Source organism: Aegilops tauschii, chromosome 5 (assembly GCF_002575655.3).
Source record: "Aegilops tauschii subsp. strangulata cultivar AL8/78 chromosome 5, Aet v6.0, whole genome shotgun sequence".
NCBI lineage: Eukaryota > Viridiplantae > Streptophyta > Magnoliopsida > Poales > Poaceae > Aegilops > Aegilops tauschii.
This window is the reverse complement of record NC_053039.3, coordinates 123,333,814-123,341,946: the sequence shown is the minus strand read 5'-3', so window position 1 is coordinate 123,341,946 and position 8,133 is coordinate 123,333,814. Positions and strand designations below refer to the sequence as shown.

At 41.9% G+C, this 8,133-nt stretch overlaps 1 long non-coding RNA gene across 3 annotated transcripts; it reads right to left on the bottom strand.

Moving 5' to 3' along the window:
• Window positions 1-477: 477 nt before the first annotated feature.
• Window positions 478-2,705, bottom strand: LOC109758517 (uncharacterized). Of its 3 annotated transcripts, XR_005756505.3 has the most exons (4): window positions 2,117-2,685; window positions 1,834-1,920; window positions 1,353-1,403; window positions 478-1,216 (listed from the first exon to the last, which is right to left on the bottom strand). It is a non-coding gene; the product is annotated as an uncharacterized lncRNA (long non-coding RNA). The 3 variants fall into 3 exon arrangements; XR_012184300.1 differs by lacking the exon at window positions 1,353-1,403 and having other exon boundaries at window positions 2,117-2,705; XR_012184299.1 differs by having other exon boundaries at window positions 478-1,403.
• Window positions 2,706-8,133: the final 5,428 nt, after the last annotated feature.

Here is an 8,133-nt window from a genome sequence, read left to right as displayed (position 1 = left end):
CATGGGGCGGGCCAAGTAGGGATTCCCTGTGTGAAACATTTTTTAATCATAGAACAATGCTTGTGCCACGGGAAAAGAGATATAGTTCAAACGGCATATATGTACAAATAATTCATTTACTTCACCCCCAACCCTCGGTTCATGTGTAAGTTCAGCTCTGAGTTGTCGCACATGAAATTGAAAAGGCATGTTGTCTCTTCTCCATCTATCGTTCTACTTTTGGCTCATCACAAATGAAATCTCCGTCATCTACCCTTCTCCCCGGTTGTACTCCCACAAATATTGTCCCAAATATTATTCTTCCTAACTTGGCCAGAATGAATGTTATTGGTGATGCACAAGCATGGCTTCAAGTGTTCTTTTATTATATTAACCAACCCCTTTTCATTTATCAACAACTAACCCTTACACTGGACACAACCACACACTGATAGACCAAATAATAAACTTTTATGAAGAAAACAGTGGACAGTGCCCTTGCAAATAAGAAAGTTGTGAATAAGAAAGTTATGTCCATCGCCATACCATATGCTTATTTGTAGACATGCTAGGTTCAACAACAGTCATTTTGTCTTCTTTACCATTACAACCGCCCTCTTTTTGTCTCCCAACAGTCATAATTTCTATGTTACTATTACATGCAGCTCATACAAATCTTCTTCACGTTAAATTGATCAAAGGGCACTTCAGCTTTTTGATACATAACTGATGATGTGTAATAATCAGAAGAAAAAAAAGCATTCAATCAATCATCTGCAAGCTATTGAGAAGTTTGTGAGAGCTGGAACCATATAATAACCGACAAGTAAATTAATGTAGAGTAAGGGTCAAGATTACAAAATAATTATCTAAATAGAAAAACACGACTACTAACTGAAGCGATTAAATGTGCTATAGATTGTTCTTAAACCTGAGAAACTGAGAAGTATTGTGCAAGGAATTTTAATTAATATGCTAGAGTTGTTCATTTAAGTTACATTGCTACTAATATACATGCCAATATGTTGGTGTAAAGTTACAAACAAAGTAGTTTCCTTTGTTTATAAACATGCAAATAGGTTGGTGTAAAGAAGATCCTATTAGATGGCATACGAATGAACAGAAGTTCATGCCAACAGAAGCAATAAGGAAATCATGTTTCAGTTTTGTGAAATACAACAAACCTGTGTTTCTATCTCACCGAAGTTTTTTCTTAATTTTTTCCATTGTCGAGAACCTGAAAGGAAAATAACATTAAGGGTATATAACTCTGTTGTTCTGCAACAACGTATCAGCTAAAAAAATGGGAGTATTTACTTCAAGACTACTATCTAGTAGGTTTGCAGGAAATTTTATAGGAACCACTGCACTACCATGGGAGACATGATGCAAGGGCTTCGTGTTTGCTTTGTGTGTTATACTTCCTGTCAGAAAATCTCTCATCATTCCGTGGAAAGATACCAAGGCCGAAAAAATCAAACGGAATTAACAAAACAAAATAGAAATCACTACTTGTAGAAGACATGAAGCAAAACCAGAGTATAGTCACAAATGAAGATGCTGAATTGTTTTTATGAACTTGTAAGGAGTCTCATTATATGTATTGCTTGGAAATATATAGATGCAAATAGAAGAATTGATTCTAGGTCATACACTCATATGATGAAGTAGAAAATGTGTCCCATACCAACGACATATCAAGTTGCATACAAGAGAACTCCTGCGTACATGTAAAAATTCGGGATTCATTTTTATCATTGAGCTTCTAGTTTCTACTACAAAGAAAATATACTGGAGCATATGAAGCTATCGGTTAGTTAGTCATGAGAAGAAGAGGTGGAGGTTATGACATACCAAACATAATGATGGTGAATCACCAACCCCCTTTAATACCAAATTGTTCTCATTTCATATGCAACAAAATGGTCCTTGATAAAATGCCTGCACAAGGTAAAGGAAGTATTGATCAGAATCAGATAAGCTTGTCTCTTAACCATAATTAGCATTACGTAAACATTTTCAGTAGCCAAACTGTTGATGGGAAATATATCGTAATGTGTGGTTCATGCCTTGCAATACAACAATACCACTGTCAGACCCCTCTGGCTCATATAGTCTGAATCTCCAATCAGATTACCTGCTCCCAGTGCCTTGTCTTTCCCTTGAAACAGGAGCAGTTGCTGCTGTCGTCGTTTGCGATGGACATCAGCGTCGCAAGACATTGAAAGCAGTACTGCACGGAAGAACTTGTGCCCGTGGTGGAGGCATGGAGCAGATGTGCTGGTCTTCCAACGTGGGGGCGGCACATCAAGACGGACTCCTCGGCAGTAGCCTCAATGGCGTCGAGGTGGGGTCGGAGCGTGGCGTACGGGACCAAACACCAAAGGCGGAGGCGGGGCGGCGATGGACCTTGAGGGGCGACGACGCGTGCGGGTGCTCGGCTCCAGCGGCGTCATCAACAGTCGCGGGCGGGCGCTCGGCCCTAGCGGCGTCGTCAACGGTTGCCGGAGGGCGGCGGAACCTGCGGCATATGATGCCAAGCACGGTGCTGGCCTCTATGGAGATGATGCAGGCGAGGTTAGGGCTGTCTCCGGCGAGGTCAGGGCTGTCTCCGGCGGGGTAGGCAGTGCATGACGGCGGGGCGGGGACCGGCGGCGCGCGACAGAGTGGTAGGGGTGGTGGCGCGCTTGAGGTGGAAGATGGCGAGGTAGGGTCGTGGGTAGTCCGCACGGGCGGGTTCTTTCGTTCTCTTTTCTAGTTGTATCATGAATAGTACCACCTCGGGTGTAGAAAATAATATAGATGAAAAAAACTGAAATCATAAATTCACGGAAAGAAGCGTATTGTGACGGTGAACCCACGGAGTCAATCCATGCTTTATTATTAGGGATAGATATTGTTGATTCCAAAGTAACTGTTCACACAGACCATGCTGCTATTAAATATGTTATGGAAAATAAAGATGCTAAACCCAGACTTATTCGTTGGGTTCTCTTGTTACAAGAATTTGATTTGCATATTATTGATAGAAAAGGAGCCGAGAACCCCGTAGCTAATAACATGTCTAGGCTTGAAAATCTGTTTGATGACCCACTACCTATTGATGATAGTTTTCCTGATGAGCAGTTAGCTGCAATAAATGTTGCTAACGGTACTCCTTGGTATGCTGACTATGCTAATTACATTATTGCTAAATATTTACCACCTAGTTTTACTTACCAATAAAAGAAAAATTCTTTTATGATTTAAGACATTACTTTTGGGATGACCCACATCTTTATAAGGAAGGAGTAGATGGTATTATTAGACGTTGTGTACCTGAGCATGAACAGGGACAAATCCTACAGAAATGTCACTCCGAACCGTATGGAGGGCATCATGTTGGAGATAGAATTGCTCACAAGGTATTGCAGTCTAGATTTTATTGTCCTACCCTCTTCAAGGATGCTCGTAAGTATGTCGCATCTTGTGATGAATGCCAAAGAATAGGTAATATTGGTAAGCTTCAAGAAATGCCTATGAACTATTCTCTTGTTGTTGAATCATTTGATGTTTGGGGATTTGATTACATGGGACCCTTTCCTTCCTCTAATGGGTATACACACATTTTGGTTGCTAATGATTATGTTACTAAATGGGTAGAAGCTATTCCAACCAGTAGTGTTGATCACAACAACTTTATTAAAATGCTTAAGGAAGTTATTTTCCCAAGGTTTGGAGTCCCTAGATATTTAATGACTGATGGTGGTGAAAGTGCAACTATCCGTGGGTGGTTTTGGTAATTCCTAACAACATATAGCTCATTAAGCTAATGATATCTCAAGATAAATATTTCAGGAAAGCTCAATGGTTGGCATGGCATGGATGAGAAATGTGGACCCCTCAAAATGCTAAGGACAAAAGATTGGCTCAAACTCTAAAGATCAAGACTCTACATTTTACTTTTAGTGATCCAAGATCACATTGAGTCCATAGGAAAATCCAATACTATTAAAAGGGCATGAGGTGTTGCTTAATGGGTTACTTGCTCAAAATGCTTAGTGATATGCTCCAAAAACCCTCGACTACTTTCTCATATCCACATATGTCCCAAACCAAAAGTCAAACTCTGCCCCACCGAAACTTTCTATCCGGCGCCGCCGAGTTCAGTTGACATAGCCACTGCCACAAAACCCTAATCACTTCGGTCTTACCGATAGGGATCTTGGTCTCACCGAGATGGGATTGCAAACTCTCTGTTTCCCTTCGTAACGTTTCGGTCCAACCGAGATGAGCGATCGGTCCCACCGAGTTCGCAATGCAAACTCTCTGTTTCCCTTTCGTAACGTTACAGGTCTCACCGAGATGAGCGAATCGGTCCCACCAAGTTTGCCTGACCAACTCTCTGGTTAGCTTATTACCAAAATCGGTCCCACCGAGTTTGTGTAATCGTTCTCACCGAGATTACGTTATGCCCTAACCCTAATGAAATCGGTCCTACCGAGTTGACATGTCGGTCCCACTGAAAAGCCTAACGTTCACATTTTGAACTAAATCGGTCTGACCGAGTTTCATTATTCGGTCCCACCGAGTTTGGTGATTTGTGTGTAACAGTTAGATTTTGTGTGGAGGCTATATATACCCCTCCACCCACTCTTCATTCGTGGAGAGAGCCATCAGAACATGCCTACACTTCCATCAAACATTTTCTGAGAGAGAACCACCTACTCATGTGTTGAGGTCAAGATATTCCATTCCAACCATATGAATCTTGATCTCTAGCCTTCTCCAAGTTGCTTTCCACTCAAATCGTCTTTCCACCAAATCCAAATCTATGAGAGAGAGTTGAGTGTTGGGGAGACTATCATTTGAAGCACAAGAGCAAGGAGTTCATCATCAACACACCATCTATTAGCTTTTGGAGAGTGGTGTCTCCTAGATTGGTTAGGTGTCACTTGGGAGCCTCTGTCAAGATTGTGGAGTTGAACCAAGGAGTTTGTACGGGCTAGGAGATCGCCTACTTCGTGAAGGTCTACCCTAGTGAGGCAAGTCCTTCGTCGGCAATGGCCATGGCGGGATGGACAAGGTTGCTTCTTTGTGGACCCTTCGTGGGTGGAGCCCTCCGTGGACTCGCGCAACCGTTACCCTTCGTGGGTTGAAGTCTCCATCAACGTGCATGTACGATAGCACCACCTATCGGAACCACGCCAAAAATCTCCGTGTCTACATTGTGTTTGCTCCCTCCAAACTCCTCCCTTTACCTTCATGTGCAGTGTTTTACATTCCGCTGCTATACTCTTAGACTTGCATGTGTAGGTTGGTTGCTTGACTAGTGCTAAGTTGCTAAAATCTGCCAAAACATAAAATTGGGAAAAGGCTAGATTTTTATTTGGTCAAGTAGTCTAATCACCCCCCCTCTAGACATACTTTCGATCCTACAAGTGGTATCAGAGCTTTGGTCTCCATTTGCCTTGATTTTCATAGCTGTTGGTGATCATAGCCTTGGTTTCACAACCTAGGAGAGTATGGCATCTAGCGAAGGAAATTACCACCGTAGAGGTCCTTACTTTGATGGTACTAATTTTGCTAGTTGGAAGCACAAGATGAAAATGCATATTCTTGGACATAACCCCGCCGTTCGGGCTATTGTGTGTATTGGCTTGCAAGGTGAATTCTTTGATGGGAGAGAACCGAACCGTGAAGCTACCGCAGAAGAGTTGAAGATGCTGCAATACAATGCTCAAGCATGTGATATTCTCTTCAATGGATTGTGCCCCGAAGAATTCAACAAAATCAGCCGTCTTGAGAATGCAAAGGAAATTTGGGATACTTTGATTGATATGCATGAGGGTACCGACTCTGTCAAGGAATCCAAATTGGATGTGCTTCAAAGTCAACTTGACAAGTTCAAAATGAAGGATGGTGAAGGTGTCGCTGAAATGTACTCTAGGCTTGCTCTCATCACAAATGAGATTGCCGGCTTAGGAAGTGAAGAGATGACCGATAGATTCATCACAAGAAGATCCTAAGAGCCTTGGATGGAAAATATGATACCGTGTGCACATTGATTGAAATGATGCCCAATTACAAAGATCTCAAGCCAATGGAAGCCATTAGAAGAATTGTTGCTCATGAGATGTCACTCAAGGATAAGGAAGAGCTCCACAACAAGTCAAGTGGTGCTTACAAAGCCTCATGTGAAGCTCCCACATCATCAAGTGAGAAACAAACCTTCAATGAAGAATTGAGCCTAATGGTGAAGAACTTCAACAAGTTCTACAAGAGTAGAAGCAAGGAGAGAAGTTCCAAGTCAAGGTCCTACAATGACAAAAGATCTTCAAGTCGAGAACGAAATTGCTACAATTGTGGAAGACCCGGACACTACTCCAATGAGTGTACGGCTCCCTACAAAAGAAGAGAAGATTCTCCCAAAAGAAGAAGTAGAAGAGAAGAATCACCACCAAGAGAGAGAAGGAGTAGAGATGATCGTTATGAACGTAGAACCTCTCGGAGAAGCAAGGATTCGGAAAGGAAGGACAAATCATCAAAGAGCTACACAAAACAAAGACATCAAGCTCACGTTGGTGAATGGGTATCCGGCTCTGACTCCGACCATCACTCCGAAAGAAGTTATCACTCCGAGTCCGAATATACTCAAGATGAAGGTGTTGCCGATCTAGCACTTGTGTCAACCAACTCCTACGACATATTTGACTCACCAAATGAAGGAATTGGAAGATGCTTCATGGCTAAAGTCCCAAAGGTATCACACCCCGAGTATGCTGATTTCAATAGTGATGAAGATGATTTGCTAGGAGATGATGATTTACTTGTTGATAACTCTATTTATGAAAACTATGATGAACTTGCTAATCAAGAGAAAACGAATGACGATGATAAGAAGGAGATTGAGCGTCTAACTAAAGAACTAAACACTCTTAAGTTAGCTCATGAAACTACCTTGGAGGATCATCGAGAACTTTTAAAGACTCATGAGAAGCTACGCTTTGAAAAGCTCAACCTTGAGCAAGAGCATGAGTTCTTAAAAGCAATCAATGATGATCTTCGCAAGAAAAGTTCTTCTTACATTGCCAAGCGTTTACTCTTGTCTACTTACATGCCACAAGTAAAATCTAGCAACAAGAGTAAGAAAGATTCTTCATCTAGTAGTGACAATAATCATGCTAAATCCAATGCTGTTGCTTCTAGTAGTTCTCTTGATTCCACTAATGATTCTCTTAGCCAAGTTACACTTGAGCAAGAAAATAGCTTATTGAAGGGAATTATAGAGAAAGGTGTTTACAAGAGCCTTGCCGGAAGTAAGCAATTTGAGGAAATTGTACACAAGCAAGGAAGACACCGGAAGAATCAAGGTGTTGGTTCTGAACGAAAGTTCAATGCCAATGGAGTTGAGTGGGAAGAAGATCAATACCCCAAGATGAAGTTTGTTCCTCAACAAGAGAAGTATGATCCTACTTCTTTCCAAGGAACACAAGCTCAAGATGATCTTCCACCACAAGACCACAAGCAAAAAGGCAAGGACAAGCTTCAAGAGGAGATTGATGCATTTGAAGAAGCTCCCAAGGCCTTGGTTAAGTGGGTTCCCAAGACTACATCAAGTTCTACTACATCAAGTACAACTACAACTCCACGGATTCCCATCAAGATGGTGTGGATCCCAAAGAAGAAGAACTAGAGAGTTCTTGAGGGTGACTCCGCCAACATATTTCACTCATACCTTTTGGCAATGACATGTGCAAACAACTTCCACATCTTGCACTAGTTCAAGGAGTCACAAGCCCTCTTGTTGGTAAGACAAGGGACAAGGTAACCTAATGCTTTCATGGACATCATCTTATGTGAACATCACTCTATGTCTATGGATATCCTTGTTTGTTCCTTGTGGGACTAACCCGTGTAGGTATTGAAAGTGCAACTCACTCCAATGGATTGCTCCAAATGATCTACATCAACATTGAGCATCCACATCTTCAACACCTACATGAAGTCATCATCGACAAAACCCAAGGTTAGTTCATCCCTCTTAGGGGGGATATCACATCTAGGGGGAGCTTTACTCTAATCAATTGAGCTAAAGAAACTCTAATGGTGTGAACACAACAATGCTGTAAAAGTGGCAACCCCACTTGTGCTTAAACGATGAGTATGACCTAT